Here is a 16,775-nt window from a genome sequence, read left to right on the forward strand (position 1 = left end):
AGTGCATTACCTCCCACTTTACCAAATTGAATTCAACTTGCCACAGCACTGCCCACCTGACCAGTCTGTTGATATCATCCTGTAGTTTGTAGCTATCCTTCTCACTATTGAGTGCCGTATCAATTTTCCTGTCATTCACCAACTTCTTGATCATACCTCACTGTGTTTAAGTCCAAATGTTAAACATAAAGGTGAAGTCACCATCGTCCCACTCTGTCACTAGAGAGAGGCAAGTGGTAGCGGTTTAATTTGAGAACACCACACCTCAGGCAAGGAGAAAGTTTGAGAAGATGGACCTTCATAGTGACCTCAGCTGGTGTGTGCATTGAACTGGTGCTACGGGTGTTATTCTGCATTACAAACCAGCTGTCCAGCCAACTGAGCTATCTAAGCCCACAATATAGTGTCATTATAGTCCCAGGGGACAATCATACTCTCTCTCTCATTGGAGAACAATAGCTGGTGGCAGGTAACCTGAAGATCAGTATGCCTAAGGCAAGGAGAGTGGTTGAGAAGGAGAGTCCTTATGGTAACCTCGGCTGATGGGGGGAATTAAACCCGTGCTGTTTCCGTCACAAACCAGCCATCAAGCCAACTAACCCTCTTTAACGTCCACCACAAACAACACCAGCACCAAGCCCTGCTGAACACTTTTTCACTCACAGAAACATCCCTCTATCATTGTCTTCCAGTCCAATGTGCCACTTTGCCTTAGATCCCATGGATCCTTGACTAGTCTGCCATGAGGGACCTTATCAATAGCCTTGCTAACGTCCACGTAGACCACATTAAACGCATCAACAATGGTCAACACTCCTGGTTACCTCGACCACAACCTTCCTTTAACAAATTTATGCTGACTATCCCTGATTAATCCCTGTCTCTCCAAGTTCAGATCTATTCTGTGCCTTAAACGTTTATTTTCTAATAACTCCTCCTCTCACCAGGTTCATGATGACTGGCCTGTAAATCCCTGATCTATCCTTCCTCCATGTTGTAGTCCTCCAGCATCTCACCTGTGGTCAGAGAGGATTTTAGACTTACTACCAGTGCTCCTGATATCTGCTCCCTTGCCTATTCAGTGGCCTGGGACACATCTCATGTGGGCTGCAGTTTAGCCACTGCTGCTAAACTCTGGTACTTTGCCTCTCTTTATGTTAATTTATTCTAATATTTCACAGCCTTCCAACATGATGGCCACATCACCCATCCTTTTCCTTTGTGAAGACCAATGCAAAGTCTTTATCAAAGACTGTGCCCATGTCTCCTGGTCCACCCACAGATTACCACTGTGGTCCCTGATGCACCTTAGTCTTCCCCTTGCTGGTCTCTTGCTTCTTATATATTTAAAAAGTGCCTTTGTAATTTCCTTTATTCTACTCTCCAGTACTTTCTTGTGCATTCTCTTTGCTTTTCACATTACCTTTTTAAGTTAGCCCCTGCACTTTTTATACTTATCTAGGGACTTTGCCGTAATTAGATCAGATTCCCTACAGTGTGGAAACAGGCCCTTCGGCCCAACAAGTCCACACCACCCCTTGATATATCCCACCCAGACACATCCCCCATAACCCTCACACCCCTGAATACTACCGGCAATTTAGCATGGCCAATCCACCTAGCCTGCACATCTTTGGACTGTGGGAGGAAACCGGAGCACCCAGAGGAAACCCACACAGACACAGGGAGAATGTGCAAACTCCACACAGACAGTCACCTGAGGCTGGAATTGAACCTGGGTCCTTGGCGCTGTGAGGCTGCAGTGCTAACCACTGAGCCACCGTGCCGCCCCAAAGTTAGTAATGAGCCTTTGGAATTTATCAATGCTCTTTCCTTTTAAATCCTAATCTGTATGTCCCTAGACATCCTAAATTTTCTCATTTTGTCCCCACTCTTTGTCTTTTTTGGCCCTGTACTCTCACTATTTCCTCACTGAATGCCATTCATTGCTCTGACACAGTTTTATCGGCAAATTATTGGCTATTCCCAATTCACTTGTACCAAATCCTATCTCATCTTGGTAAAATTAGCCTTTCCCCAGTTTAGAACTTTTCTTTCCATCCCATTCTTATCTTTTCCATGATAAACATAAATCTAACTGAGTTAAGGTCACTGTCTCCAAAATCCTCCTCTCTTGATACAACTTCCACTTGCCTGTACTCATTTCAAAATGTTTGGCCCAAATCTGCTCCCTCCCTCGTTGGGCTTTTTGCGCATTTTGCTAAAAATGTTCAAATGTTTAGTTAATTAAAATCCCCTGCTATACTTCCTTAATATCACTACACTTCTCTGAAATGTAATTACATATTGATCCTTTATCTCTCCCTGTCCCTTTGGGGGACCTATAACACACTATATTATTAAAAACAGTGTATTTGCCTCTTTTGTATTTTTACTTCTACTCAAGTCGCTCCATTAGATGATCTTTTGAAGCCATCATCCCTCCTCACTACTATAATTGATCTTTGACTAATATTGTGACTCCCTCCTCCTTCTCTATCCCCCTCTATCTTGTCTGAATAGCCTATACTCAGGAATGTTGAGCCACCAATCCTGCCTACCTTTCAGCCAAGTCTCTGTTTTGGCTATATCACCACAGTATGTGGGGATCAGTTAGCTCAGTTGGCTAGACAACTGCTTTGTGCTATACAGCAGAGTCAGCTGTATAGGTTCAATTCCTATAGCAGCTAAAGCTTCTGTGAAGAACTCTCCTTCTCAACCTTTCCCCATTGCCTGAGGTGTGGTGACCCTCAAGTTGAACTGCTACAAGCTGAGCCTCTCTCTTTAATGGGGGAGCAACAATGGCTGTTTTAATTTATGCTGGCATGTACTTCTCTGTGCCTTTAGCTTGCTTATCTTATTCCTCAGGCTCCTTGCATTAAAATAATACGCATTTAGCTTTGGTGAACTCACTTTTTTTTACCTAGCCTTACATTTTCTCTGCCTACCAGACTCACATACGAGCATTTTAACTTCTAGTTCCATCTCAGCCTCTCTCCATTCTGAATTATTCATCGGGGAAGCTCAACCCCCTGGCCAATCTCGTTAAAATCCACCCCAACAGCATTAGCAGGCCTTCCTGTGAGGATGTTGGTTCCATTCCCATTCAGATATAACCCATCCATGAGACACGCGGAATAAGACCATTTGGCCCGTCAAAACTTCTCCGCCATTCACTAAGATCATGGCTGATCTTTTCGTGGACTCAGCTCCACTTACCCACCCGCTCACCACAACCCTTAATTCCTTCACTGTTCAAAAATCTGTGCCTTAAAAACATTCAACAAGATAGCCTCGACTGCCTCACTGGGCAGGGAAGTCCACAGCTTTACAACCCTTTGGATGAAGAAGTTCCTCCTCAACTCAGTCCTAAATTTGTTCCCCTTTATTTTGAGGCTGTGCCTCCTAGTTCTAGTTTCCAATGTAGCTCACCCACATAAATAGTCTCAATGCTTCAAGAATCTAAAGACCTCCCTCCTGTAGTGTATATCCAGCCAGGCACTCATCTGCTCCAACATTTATTCTTACACTCACTGCTGGGATTTGGGAATAATCTAGAAATTACTGGCTTTGAAGTGCTGCTTTTCAATTTCATATCTAATCCCCTAAAGCCCTTTGTAGGATGACATTTCCCTTTCTTCCTATGTTATTGGTCCCAATATGAACCATGACTTCCAGCTGACCTCTCTGTGGGGGTAAGAGGTTCTTTTTTGTGTTGGGGTTTAGCTGGGATCAGTGCCGGGACCACAAACTGTTTGCAATATCCGTTAATGACCTGGGGGAGGACACAGGTTTTCCAAATAGGCAGATGACTCAAAAGTAGGTGACAAGGCAAGTTGGAAGAGGACTACAGTTTACAGAGAGTGATTTCATAGGTCATGTAAGTGAGCAAAATTTTGGCAAGTAGGGGCGGCACGGTGGCTCGGTGGTTAGCACTACAGCCTCATAGCACCAGGGACCCAGGTTTGATTCCAGCCTCAGGTGACTGTCTGTGTGGAGTTTGCACATTCTCCCCTTGTCTGCGTGGGTTTCCTCTGGGTGCTCTGGTTTCCTCCCACAGTCCAAAGATGTGCAGGCTAGGTGGATCGGCCGTGCTAAATTGCCTGTATTGTTCAGGGGTGTATGAGTTATGGGGGGGATGAGTCTGGGTCGGATGCTTCAAGTGGCGGTATGGACTTGTTGGGCCAAACAGCCTGTTTCCACACTGTAGGGAATCTAATCATTACATGGGAAAATGTCACTCTGGAAGGCAGAACAAAAGAACAGATTTTCTATAAATGGAGAAAAACTGCAGAAAGCTGCAATACAAACAGGCCGAGGATACTCGTGAATAAAGTACAGAAAGACAGCGCACTGGCTCAGCAGGTAATCAGGAAGGCTAGTGGGATGTTGGCCCTTCTTGCAAGATGTTTGGGGTATAAGAGTAGGGAAGTCTTACTGTAACTGTACAGGCACTGATGGGACCAATACAGTCATAGAGTCATCCAGCACAGAAACAGACCCCTTCAGTCTGACTCGTCCATGCTGATCTGACATCCCACTCTGACCTAGTACCATTTGCCAGCATTTGGTCCATATCCCTCTAAACCCTTCCGATTCATACAACGATTCCAGATGCCTTTTAAATGTTATAATAGTACCTGCCTCTACGATTTCCTCTGGCAGCTCATTTCATACACGTACCACCTCTGCATTAAAATATTGCCCCTGAGATAATTTTGAAATCTTTCCACTCTCTCCTTAAACCTATGCCTTCTTGCTTTGGACTCCACATTAGGAAAAAAGGACCTTGGCTATTCACCCTATTCATGCCCCTCAAGATTTTATAAACCTCTATAATGTCACCTGTCTGTCTCCGATAGTCCAGGGAAAAAGCCCCATTCTATTCAGCTTCTCCCTTTGGCTCAAACCCTCCAACCCTGGCAACATCCTTGTCAATCTTTTCTGCCCCTTCTCAAATTTAACAACATCCTTCCTACAGCAGGGCACCCAGAATTGTACAGAGTGTTATAAAAGTGGCCTTACCAATGTCATGTATAGCAGCAACATGATGTCCCAACTCCTACACTCAGTGCACTGACCAATGAACTTTACCACCCTAACTACATGCATCTACTCTTCCAAGAAACTCTGCACCTGCATCCCAGTCTCTTCGTTCGGCAACAGTCGCCAAGGCCCTACCATTAAGCATATGAGCCTTGCCTTGGTTTGCCTTACAAAATGCAACATCTCACATGTATCTAAATTAAACTCTATCTGCCGCTCCTTTGCCCATTGGTCACGTTGTACTCTGAGATAATCCTCACTGACCACTACACCACATATTTTGGCATTATCTGCAAACCTACTAACCATGCCTCTGATATTATGGGAACAATGCAGGAAAATGGATGAGGAAGGTTGGATCAGTCATGATGCAATTGTATGGCAGAACAGGCCTACTCCTGTTCCTGTTTCTGATGGCCTTATACAACAACCTTCTGCAAGAAAGCCCATATTTGTCATCAGAGAGGTGTGTTCTGTCTTGTTTTGCTGCCTCTCTCTCTGTCTTCAAAAGGCCTAAAACATGTTTATAACGAGTTCCAGTACCAGTTGCAGTGTAAATGTGCCTCCTCTTCACAAAGGATATCTTGATTACCTTGACCTCGTTATCAACTCGGGATTTTGTATGCCCTATTCAGTTGTCCCTTTCTAATATTGATTTGGACGCAGGTTCCATGTGAAGTTAAAATCTCTGAACTGGGAACCCCAGTTGTGAATGACCTGACCCTACCCCTACTTGTTAAAATGGTGGCACTGAACAAAATTGGGAGATTGTGCAATTGGTTTAATGCTTTGTAAAGATCTCACCATGTCAGCTCATAACCAACATAACTAAATGAACCCCTTACCTATATTTTCCAAATCTCCAATTTCCCTCCAATCACCCCTACCTTCCACTGAGCTTCCTATCTCTCCCTGGACCACCAGTCTCTTTCCCATTCTCCATTCCCATTCAGTGCCCAATGAATGAAAAGGTACAGGAATACAACAGGAATATGGTACTAAACCTGCTGTTTGTTTGGCAAAGTAGCACCAACAAAAAGATTGGTTAAATTGACAAGCCCTTGCAGTTTAATCTAAATTTATGTAACTGACCAGTGTAGCTGGGATCCGTTTGGTATGCACCTGGTTAACTGAGGGAGTATCAAATGAAGAAACATGCATGTAACAATTAGGTCATTTGCAATTGTTTAAGTATCTTAACAATTGAAAACATAAATTTTGCACAATTTACACCTCATTCCTGATACAGTTTAAATTGGAGAGATACCGAAAACTACAACGAAAGCACTTGCAAACACAAATTTGCTTTCACTCTGTCCCACCCTCCCTGCCTCTGGACGTGCTTAAATCTGAATACATTTCAGATTTTACCTGCGCTGATGAAAGCACAGAGCTGAAACTCTCTTTTGGCTGATGCAGCCAGACATGCTGAGTATTTCCAGCATTTTCTTTAGTTCTTTCAGATACACAAACCTGTATGGACACAGTGCTCCGGGAGATGGATAGCCCCCCCGAATAGCTGGGCAATCAGCACTGAGCCTTACACTTCTTTCTAAGTGGAATATTCATGTCATTCTGATTGCACACTCTTCATTCAGGGAACACAATACAAGGATCAGAGTCCGAATTCAGAGTCCGAATGACAGGACTGCATAATAATAGAACCATTCACACTAACTTACAGACAATAACAATTAAAGACAGTGTCATTAACAAAATAAAACATCCAAACATACTTCACAAAAGATATTAGAAAACATTACTTGATACTAAGCCGCATAAGAAGTGCATTCAAACAGCTTATCAAAAGCTTGGCATTCTGAAGAAGAGATAGTGGGAACTGCAGATGCTGGAGAATCCAAGATAATTAAATGTGAGGCTGGATGAACACAGCAGGCCAAGCAGCATCTCAGGAGCACAAAAGCTGACGTTTCGGGCCTAGACCCTTCATCAGAGAGGGGGATGGGGTGAGGGTTCTGGAATAAATAGGGAGAGAGGGGGAGGCGGACCGAAGATGGAGAGAAAAGAAGATAGGTGGAAAGTATAGGTGGGGCATTCTGAAGAAGGGTCACTGGACTCGAAACATTGACTGCTTTCTCTCCACAGATGCTGCCAGACCTACTGCATTTCTGCAGTAATTTCTGTGTTTGCTTGGCCAAAGAAGTAGGTTTCAAGGAAGTGTTTGAAAGAGAGGAACTGAGGTAGGTTAGGGAGATATGGGGGGCAGTTCCAGAACTTTGTTCCTTGGCAAATGAAGACATGATGTATCAAGTAACTTCAGTGGAGATTCCAGGTTCTTTAGAATTAGAGGAAGGCAGATATCTCTGAATTAAAATTCTGGGGTTAAAGGAGATTAAAGAAATAGAGATGGCAAGGCCATTGGCGGATTTGAAATCAAGGAATTTAGAACAATGAAGGTGGATCTCATAGAAGTATATAACGTCCTGATGGGATTGGACAGGCTAGATGTGGGAAGAATGTTCCCGATGTTTGGAAAGTCCGGAACTAGGGGTGACAGTCTAAGAATAAGGGATAAGCCATTCAGGACTGAGATGAGGAAGAAATTCTTCACTCAGACAGTTGTGAACCTGTGGAATTCTCTACCAGAGGAAGCTGTTGGGGCGAGTTTGTAAGGTATATTCATGAGGGAGCTGGAAGTTGGGCCTTGTCACTCAAGGGACAAAGATGTATGGAGAGAAAGAGGGAGTGGGATACTGAAATTACATGGTCAGCTATGGTCATATTGAACGGTGTTGCAGGCCCGAAGGGCTGAATGGCCTACTCTTGCACCTATTTTCTATGTTTCTATGAGAATTTTAAAATCAAAACATCTTTTGACTGTGAACCCAGACCAGTGAGCATGGATTCGGGGGAATGGTTGTGGTGTTGGGGAACAGGTAGGTGAACGGGACTGATTGTTGTTTATTAGATTACCTGCAGTGTGAAAACAGGCCCTTCGGCCCAACAAGTCCACACCGCCCCTTGAAGCATCCCACCCAGACCCATCCCCATTCCCCTATAACCCACATACCCCTATAACCCACATACCCCTGACCACTGCAGGCAATTTAGCATGGCCAATCCGCCCTAGCCTGGATAACAAAGTGTGAAGCTGGATGAACACAGCAGGCCAAGCAGCATCTCAGGAGCACAAAAGCTGACGTTTTGGGCCTAGAACCACCCTAGCCTGCACATCTTTGGACTGTGGGAGGAAACCGGAGCACCCGGAGGAAACCCACGCAGACACGGGGAGAATATGCAAACTCCACACAGACAGTCACCCGAGGCTGCAATTGAACCTGGGTCCCTGGCGCTGTGAGGCTGCAGTGCTAACCACTGAGCTACCATGACGTCTCTTTAAGATAGGAGCGACAGAGTCTTTGATGATCTTAAGTTTGCAGCGGGTAGAATGTGGGAGATTGGCCAGAAGTGCATTGAATATGCCAGTCTAAATACAACAAAGGCGTGAATAAGGAATTCAAGAGCAGGTGAGCTGAAACAGCCAGGTGATGTTACAGAGGGGGAAACAGAGCAGCTTAGTGATACACAATTACAAGGTTGAAAACTCATTACAGAATAAACTGTGACGTCTAGAACAGAATTATTACCCTTTCCTCAGGTGGGTTTGCTGGCAGGAGACATTTTACCAGGGCAGAGGGTGGTATTTGCTACTTTCTTGCTGCCCACCCTGATGAAGTCCATCGGTTGAGAACTTTAGTGACCATTTCACCACCACCAGTATGTACCGTGTGGTGGCTGGTACCTACCGCATGCAGAGCCACATTGGGAAATGGGGTCTGCTAAGAGCAACACAGAGGTGACACCTCAAATAAAAGTAAAACCAGGTTGATGCTGAAAATCTGAAACAATCATAGAGAGAAATAAAAACAAGCTGATGGAGGAACTCATCAGGCCTGGCAGTATCGGAGAAAGCAGAATTCATGTTTTGGCTCTAGTGATCCTTCTTCAGAACACATACCTGGCTGGCACAGTGGCTCAGTGGCTAGCAGTGCAGCCTCACTGTGCCAGGGACCCAGGTTCAATTCCACTCTTGGGCAACCGTCTGTGTGGAGTTTGCACATTCTCCCTGTGTCTGCGTGGGCTCCCTCTGGGTGTTCTGGTCTCCTCCCACAGTCCAAAGATGTGTAGGTTAGGTGGATTGGCCATGCTAATTTGTCCATGGTGTTCAGGGGTGTGTGGACTCTAGGTGGATGGGTCTGGGTGGGATGCTCTGAGGGCCGGTGTGGACTTGTTGGGGCAAAGGGCCTGTTTCCACACTGTGGGGATTCTATGAACACAGAGGACACTTTAATTTAGACCCATTTTACATCTCTTTTTCTCTCTCACCACAATTAACAACCCTTTTGTCTTTTGCACTGGGTCTCTACATGATTTGTCCCCTTGCTCCTCCTCCTCCATTTATAAAAATATATTTAAAATTTCCAACATGTTCCAGTCCTGAAGAGTTATACCACACTCTGAGCATTAACTCTGTTTCTCTCTTTGCAGTTGCTGCTGGACCTGGCCGAATTTCTCCAGCATTCTCTGTGTTTGTTTCACTTGATACTCCTCTATGAAACCTCACTCAGTGTGCCCCCACTTGTCACTTCTCTCCTGAGACCTTGGCCCATCAGCAGTCCTGGGCCTTGGGTAGGTGTGGGAGCAAAAGCCTTCAGATAATCTACATGTCTCTTATTTTAGCCTCACAAGTATACTAACTCCCTTTACTCCATCAGTTGCAAATGTACCTTCAGCTGTCTAGGACCTACCCTCTGCATCTTCTTCCCTAAGCTACTCTGCCTTGCCATCCCTGTCATCTCCTTGAGGACACTCTGTAAGTATTACCCCTCTGATCAAGATTTTGGTCACCTTCCCCTAACATTTTTCTTTGGCTTGGTGTGAGCTTCCATCTGATTATATTCCTGGGAGGTACCCCATGACATTTTACTTTGTTAAAGCCCCAGTTGCTATATAAACTTCATTATCTGTCTCTGCATTCAAGGCTGAATCGCCTCTCACAAACTCGGGCTGAATCTATCTGGCATTTAACAAAATTATTTCAAGCGTGTTGCTGGACGGGTCAGCATTGACTGCCTGTCCCTAGATCCCCTTGAGAAGTTGATGGTCAGCTGCCTTCTTGAACCACTGCAGTGCATTTGGTGTAAGTGTAACCACAAGGTCATTAGGAAGGGAATTCCAAAATTTTGACTTGGCAAAATATTTCCAAGTCAAGGTGGAGAGAGGCTTAGAGGGGAACTTGCAGGTGGTGATGTCCTTGTGTATCTGTTGCTGTTGTCCTTCCAGATGGAAACATCTTACTTAGAAGGTGCTTCTAAGGGACCATGTTGAAATTTGGCAGTGCATTTTGGAGATGGCTTGATTTGATTTCATTCATTATTGTCACATGTACCTGGGTATGGTGAAAAGTTTTGTTTCGCATGCAGTACAGGCAGATCATGCCATACAAAATGCACTACGGTAGTAGAACAGAGCGAGGCATACAATGTTACAGCTGCAGAGAAGGTGCACCAACAGCGAGTTCAACATTGAATTTGAAATTTGAGAGGTGAAATCTCTGTGCCAGATGCTCTAGACAATGAGTTTGACCACTTCTAACTTGCTTTGATGTGGTTCTTTTTGGTGCGGTGAAGTAATATTCAATAGAGTGTTGCATTGATTTAATTTGCTGGTGTATCATTTTTCTTTGTAATTTCAAGATGGTGACCACCCACACGGAGGATAGTCATTCAGATTATGTACTCAGCATATAAGGCAATGCCCAGTTTTGTAAGGATTTTTCAAAGGTTTAGCGATTGTGGCCTAGGGGTCAATTGATGATGTTTTCAAACATAATGTTCTTTCAATGTATTATGATCGCAATTTGCCAGTCGAACTTTTACTAATTAATTCTGCCTTACCACACAATACTGGGTTTAAAATAACTTTATCCTCATTGGTACTATAATCTAATTATCCAGGAAACTGTCACAAAAACAACTCACCAAGTCATCTTCGAGATCATTTTTGCTAATTTGATCGATCCAGTCTACAGGAAGTCACAACCACCGTGTATTTAGTTCCCCTTTTGTTTTTGGATGTTTCCTTTCAGTTTAAAAATAATCCGCAGCACAGCTTTATGTTTGAAACAAGATGCACGTTAGTTTATCACAAGCTATTGCTAAAAAGCGACTTAGGTAAAAGTGGTAATGTTACCAGCTAAAGAAGTACAAATGCAATGATTTAAAGTAAAGATAAAAGTCACACGTGAAGATGAATTGAAAATCAGTTCCAATATTGTTGCAAATACGGTTTGTTTGAAGATTCTCCTTTAGAACCGAATGGGTGGAGGCTTGAAGTCAGACTCAGTAGTCACAATGGCTTCTGTAGTTGAATAGTTGGAGGTTATTCCTTGCAGATGGACTAAGCAGAACAGGCCCTAGGGTTGTTTCATTCTAGGGTATCGCAGGTTGTGACTTGATCTCCTTGCTCAGTGCAGTAGTCAGAGACAGTAGGAACTGCCGATGCTGGAGAATCTGAGATAACACAACGTGAAGCTGTATGAACACAGCAGGCCAAGCAGCATCAGAGGAGCAGGAAAGTTTGACATTTCGGGTCCTTTCTTGCTCCTCTGATGCTGCTTGGCCTGCTGTGTCCATTCAGCTCTACACCGTGTTATCTCAGTGCAGTAATCCTTTAGTTAGTTTTGTTTGGATACCTTCCTCTGCCTCTTGATTATGAGCAGTTTCTGTTTCAAGATGCCGCTCCCAGTGTGTTCAGATGGCTCTCCTCGAAATAACTGCACCATCCTCCCCAACCAGATTTATCACAATTAAACAAAATTGCTGCAAATGTTAATTTTGATGAATTGTTGATCTACAAAACAGAGTCAACTATGTTGGAATTCTTTGTGATGTCCTTCATCCTGTCTTTTGCTTAACAATACTGAGGCTGTGAGTGTTCTCACTACTTGGAGGCTCATTGACCATCCTGGTATCCTTGAGTTATTTAATGACCTCTTCTTCTCGGTTGTGCAGTTGGTATCCATGTGAATTGTTTTCTTCTCACACAACTTTCTCCCAATGGTGACGAGACGTCTTTAACCCTAGCACCAGGCAGGCCACACTACCCTCAGGATGCATGCTGTCAGCTGTAGACAATATAGAGTCATGGAGATCCACAGCCCAGTAAGAAGGCTCTTTGGCCCATCAGTTCTGTGCCAGTCAAAAACAATGGTCTGTCTATTCTAGTCCCATTTTCCCCCCCTTGGCCTATAACCTTGTATGCCTTGGCATTGCAATATGTTATGAGGGTTTTTAGCTCTGACCCTTTACAGGCTATGAGTTTCAAATTCTCACCACCCTCTGGTTTAAAAAATGTTTTCCTCATATCCCCACAAAACATTCTTCCCCCTACCTTAAACCTATGCCCCCTTGTCATTGATCCTGCCATTAAGGGGAAATGTTCCTTTCTGTCCACCTCATCTCTGCCCATTATAATTTTATACATTTTAATCATGCCCCTTCTCATCTCCTCTGCTGTAAGGAATCAACCCCAGTCAGTCCAATCTCTCTTCATTATTGAAACTCTCCAACACAGACAACATCCTGGTAGAACTCCCTCTGCCACTGTCCGGTGCAATCATATTCCTCCTAGAATGTAGCTTCCAGAACTGCACACAATCCTCTCACTGTGGCCTAATCAACATTTTATACATCCATTCTGAAGAAGGGTCACTAGACTTGAAATGCTAAGTCCACTTTCTGTCCACAGAAGTTTTTGTTTTATTCTTTGCTGGGATACGGTCATTGCTGGCTGGCATTTATTACCTGTCCCTAGTTGCCCCTTGCGAAAGTGGTGGTGAGCTCCTTTCCTGAGCCACTGCCTGAACCTGCTGTGTTTCTCCACTAATATCTGTTTTCATTGCAACATTTAACACAGTGAAGTGTGTTAACAGAGGGTACAGTCTTTCAACTTGGACTGCAGGTGTGACATTGGGCGTGTTAGTGATTGTTATCACTTCTGCTTGGGGCTGTGTCGGGTTATCTTCTGCAATCACTCAGTTTCTAGCTACACATGCAAATTGTTTTGTGAGTTTAATGGTGAATCATATGAAGTGATGGACAGGAAATTCTAATCTCCTCCACTCCTTCCTCCAGATCATCTGGAGTTGAAGGTGGATGAAAGTGGCCCTTTGGTAGCCCTTCTCTCACTGCAAGCCTGTGTTTTTTACCCCTGGAAATGTCTCACACCCAAATGGAAACTACTGCCTCCTGTTTCCATGGCAATTCACTTGTGGTTTTGCTCCACGGCATACAGGAAAGAATGGAGGGTCTCTTCCCCAGGGGAAGCAGCAGTAAGCCTCACAAACCAGCCCGGGGTGACCTGGGTCGATGGTGCACCACAGTTCAAGGCCTGTGGTCTGCATGAGTGAACCCAGATCCAGTGCAGGAAGAGCATGGATGATCTCCTGAGCTTCCCTATGGAAGTGGCACCATCAACATCTCTGCCAACTGAATGCATAGGGGCATTCAAGATAACAAGGTGTGGAGCTGGATAAACACAGCAGGCCATGCAGATCTTAGGAGCACAAAAGCTGATGTTTCAGGCCTAGACCCTTCCCGAAACGTCAGCTTTTGTGCTCCTAAGATGCTGCTTGGCTGCTGTGTTCATCCAGCTTCACATGTTGTTACCTTGGATTCTTCAGCATCTACAGTTCCCATTATCTCTGATCACAAGCATAGGGGCATTGCTTAGTCAAGTACAATTACAACATTTAAAAGATGTCTCGAAGGGTATATGAATAGGAAAGGATTTAGAAGGATATGGGTCACATGTTGACAGATGGGACTAGATCAGATTGCATGAGCTGGACTGTGCTGTATGACTCTATAACTGTACAGAATTGGAGTTGGGGTGTCATGTTGCAAATGTGCAGGACATTGGTTAGGCCACTTTTGGGAATATTACGTTCAGTGCTGGTCTTCCTGCTATAGAAAAGATGTTATTAAACTTGAAAGGGTGCAGAAAAGATTGACAAGGATGTTGCCGGGTTTGGATGGTTTGAGCTACTGGGAGAGGCTGACGAGGGCTACAGCTATTTTTCCTGAGCATCAGAGGCTGAGGGGTGGCCTTGTAGAGGTTTATAAAACCATGAGCGGCATTGGTAGCGTGAATAGGCAAAGTCTTTCTCCCAGATTAGGGAAATCCAAAATGAGAAGGCATAGGTTTAAGATGAGAAGGGAAAGATTTAAAAAGGACTTAAGGGGCAGCTTTTTCACGCTGAGGGTGGTGTGTGTATGGAATGAGCTGCCAGAGGAAGTGGAGGAGGCTGGTACAGTTACAGCATTTAAAAGGCATCTGGATGGGTACACGAATAGGAAGGGTTTGGAGGGATATGGGCCAAAAGCTGGCAAACGGAATTAAGTTAATTTGGTCGGTATGGATGTGTTGGACCAAAGTATCTGCTTCTGTGCTGTACATCTCTATGACTGTACGAGTTGTGCCAATGCAGAATGATGCAACATTAACTGCCTACAAGCCCCAGGGATGGTGTGTACTGAATGTCCTATATCCTGATGCAGTCAATGCCCCAACCGCTCGCAGATGGTGTGTGTGTCTGAATGACTTACTGGGTGGGCTCAGAAACTGACAATGACAACGAATGCTCACACACCTATTGCCTTCAAAATCAATCAATCTCTTTCTTAGCAGGACAAGATCACTCGCAACAGGAGGGATTTAGTGTAGGAAATCGAGATATTAGTACCTTCACGTCTGCGAAGGGGCAGAGTGCAGTGCTGGTAGGGGAGGACCATGACTGATGGACGTGACCCAAGAAATCAGCGAGGAAGTCTGCTGTTCTCAGATGTGCAGGCACTTACAGATTTGTCCACATCAGTGAGCGTGCGTGTTCACCAACTAGACCTTCCTCTTCTCCACTACAAATACTGGCAACCACCAGGAGATGAGCAAGGACAAGATGTTAAAACCTGCCCCTGTAAGCACTATTTCCACCTCTCAGGATGAAACCCTTGATATTGCAGTGCAGGCACTAGGACAGTGTGCACTGCACCCTCCACCAGCACAACACCTTGTTGGATCAATGAGATGGAGTAGCATCAGGTCACATATAAATGACCAAGTAATTTTCTATCCCCGGCTATCAACTGAAATGGAAGTCTGACACAGCTGTATAGATGGGATAGTTTCAGAGATAGTAGGAACTGTAGACAGTCTGAGATAATAAGGTTAGAGCTGGATGAACACAGCAGGCCAAGCAGCATCAGAGGAGCAGGAAAGCTGATGTTTTGGGTCTGGACCCTTCTTAAGAAAAGCGGGGTCTAGGCCCGAAAATTTAGCCTTCCTGCTCCTCTGATGCTGCTTGGCCTGCTGTGTTCATCCAGCTCTACTCTGTATTGACTCATCTTCCTCCCTTCTCCTGTGTGATTAAGAAGGCAAAAAAACCCCACAAAACTTAAAATAAAGAATTCTCATACAAGGACAAATCAAGGTCGAGCTGATGAACTATAAAATCAAAAAAGGCCATCATTCTACAGACAATCACGGCCTCATTGATAAAGTGAAAGAACTGTGGGACAGAACTGAAGCCATCCTTGTTTTGAGGACTTTGATCCACGGAAATCATTTTCCTTGCTGATATTGTTCAATGCATAATATTAATGTCAAACCATCTCTTTTTGTCTGTCTTATTTGTGAATGAGCGTGTTTATTTGGAGTTTTAATGGGGTATAGTTTAAGTTGTATTGTATTAGATTAGTGACTTTTATTCCCTCTGCCATTTTTTAAACGTTTCTTCACAATAAATAGTTATTTTCCTGCCAATGATGAAACCTGGTGTGAATTACTTTTACCCTGAATAGCGGCATGCCAGGCAATTGGTCACCTTGGTAATTTACTGAGGTATTTAGGCCTCTGCAACAGCTAATGGAACAGTGGGGGTCAATTATCAATGCAGTCTTCCCAACGATGTTGCAAAGTACATCTCCAACATAGATCCACAGCTGGCTGGCAGAGGAAGAAATGCCCAAGGTCTCTGATACTCAAGGGGATGTTGGAGACCAGGGACATGCTGAGCTCCATGCGGTAGACATGCTCTTGTCCTCAGTTATATATGATATATGCTACAGATGCAGGGGAGCATCAGGCAGTGAGGCCCTCAATAGACCAGAAGGATGGAGGAGGCTCTCCAAGATGTGTCTACTGCCATGACTCAGGCATATGAGTTTTTGGTTACCTCCGTGTAAAGGAGATTGCTGACCCAGATCCAGTAAAACAGCCATTGGCTGCTAGACATGCAATCCAGTGATGCAATCCATCACTGATGCCAATGGGTATACAGCATTAATGGGAAGACAATACATTGCTGGGGAAACCCAGACTCACTCCAGCTGCTTCTGCACTTCAGGGAGAGTTGGCATCACAGACAGAAAGAGCATTGGCCAGGTATTCCACACATTCCAGAGGTGTCCTGCCTCTCCGCCTGTTCTCGTCCAGTGGCATCATTGCCTATAATTGGTTTGCCTGATGACAGTGTACTGGTATCTAAACAGGTCAGGCCCACCTAGGCCTCAATCCCTCAGGCAAGGCCTGCCAAAGTCATCATGGTTATTAAGTTGGAACAGGCTCCCTCTACCTCAGCTGTTGGGTGGCAGGGCAGCACCTAGTCACAGCGATAGCGGTCGAAAGGAGATTACAGTTTGAGGGCACAT

Source organism: Stegostoma tigrinum, chromosome 19, assembly GCF_030684315.1.
Source record: "Stegostoma tigrinum isolate sSteTig4 chromosome 19, sSteTig4.hap1, whole genome shotgun sequence".
NCBI classification, from domain to species: domain Eukaryota; kingdom Metazoa; phylum Chordata; class Chondrichthyes; order Orectolobiformes; family Stegostomatidae; genus Stegostoma; species Stegostoma tigrinum.